The sequence below is a fragment of the Bombus affinis genome, unplaced genomic scaffold (assembly GCF_024516045.1).
Source record: "Bombus affinis isolate iyBomAffi1 unplaced genomic scaffold, iyBomAffi1.2 ctg00000328.1, whole genome shotgun sequence".
NCBI classification, from domain to species: domain Eukaryota; kingdom Metazoa; phylum Arthropoda; class Insecta; order Hymenoptera; family Apidae; genus Bombus; species Bombus affinis.
Genome location: NW_026109009.1, coordinates 25856 through 27500, shown reverse-complemented (window position 1 = coordinate 27500; position 1645 = coordinate 25856). Strand labels below are relative to the sequence as shown.

At 58.0% G+C, this 1645-nt stretch overlaps 1 pseudogene; it reads left to right on the top strand.

Annotated features, from left to right (window-relative positions):
- Window positions 1-949, top strand: part of LOC126927930 (large subunit ribosomal RNA) — a 2909-nt pseudogene extending 1960 nt beyond the window's left edge.
- Window positions 950-1645: the final 696 nt, after the last annotated feature.

The window sequence follows — 1645 nt, the reverse complement described above, 5'->3', positions numbered from 1 at the left end:
CATACAAATTGCAACAAACAAATAAAAATTGAGCGAAAGAAACACACCCATTGGGCGAAAGGGAATCCGGTTCCTATTCCGGAACCCGGCAGCGGAACCGCATACCATTCGGGCCCTCGTAAGAGTGTTCGTCGGGGTAACCCAAAATGACCTGGAGACGCCGTCGGGAGATCCGGGAAGAGTTTTCTTTTCTGTATAAGCGTTCGAGTTCCCTGGAAACCTCTAGCAGGGAGATAGGGTTTGGAACGCGAAGAGCACCGCAGTTGCGGCGGTGTCCGGATCTTCCCCTCGGACCTTGAAAATCCAGGAGAGGGCCACGTGGAGGTGTCGCGCCGGTTCGTACCCATATCCGCAGCAGGTCTCCAAGGTAAAGAGCCTCTAGTCGATAGATTAATGTAGGTAAGGGAAGTCGGCAAATTGGATCCGTAACTTCGGAATAAGGATTGGCTCTGAGGAGCGGGGCGTGTCGGGCTTGGTCGGGAAGCGGGTTTGGCTGACGTGCCGGGCCTGGGCGAGCTGAACGGGACGCGGCGTATCTCTCTCTCGGGGGGGATATCGTCGCGCACCCCGGATCCGAGCTCGGTCCCGTGCCTTGGCCTCCCGCGGATCTTCCTTGCTGCGAGGCTTCCGTGGCGGTTTTACCGTCGCGGTCGTTCTCTTCGGCCGCCATTCAACGCTCAGCTCAGAACTGGCACGGACTAGGGGAATCCGACTGTCTAATTAAAACAAAGCATTGCGATGGCCCCCAAGGGTGTTGACGCAATGTGATTTCTGCCCAGTGCTCTGAATGTCAACGTGAAGAAATTCAAAAAAGCGCGGGTAAACGGCGGGAGTAACTATGACTCTCTTAAGGTAGCCAAATGCCTCGTCATCTAATTAGTGACGCGCATGAATGGATTAACGAGATTCCCTCTGTCCCTATCTACTTCCCGCAGGGAGGGCTCGCTTTGCGAGCCTATGGGGGCTGGCAAACCCACGTTCCCGCAGCCAGGGGGACCGTCGGGACAAGCGTCCCGTTACGTGAGTCCCTATGTACACCGCAAGGAAGGTTGCCGGCGGAGAGAGGCAGCCTCACTCTCTCCAAGGGGCCTTGGGTAGTAGCGCACCCACGATCCTGATGCCAAGGGTGGGACCGTCGGGGAAAGTTCAGGGTTTGTAGGCGCCCTGTAAGCCCCGCTTACGTGAGTCCCATCTGGGTCTGCCGAGCTCGGTTAGCAGGACGCCGGGCCGGTAGTGACGTGGCCGTACATCCACACGATAGTCCCACCAGCGACTTAGGCTGGTACCACGGGCGGGTCGAGTTATAGCCCGGAGGGAGTAGCGACCCCTCTGCTCGGCCAAAAATGGGTATGGACTCGTGGTGGCAGTGGTTGATGGCCAAGATGCTGGCAAGAGGGCCGAGTTAAGGTGTTCGTCCTACACCGAATGGTCTACGGCGTGTGAGCAGCGTCCCAACTGCTCCGGTACCGTCCCGGTAGACGGTAGGGCTTAGAAAGGGCCCCGTTCGACCTGAGACGAGCGACAGCCCCTGCAGGCCTAGCTAATCCAGGAAGCAGGGCACTGTGTGCCTTGCGCGATGGTTGGGCGTTTACCCAACCCCAATTGGTCCAGGGGACCCGGGTTACTGTATGGACAAAAAGTCTGG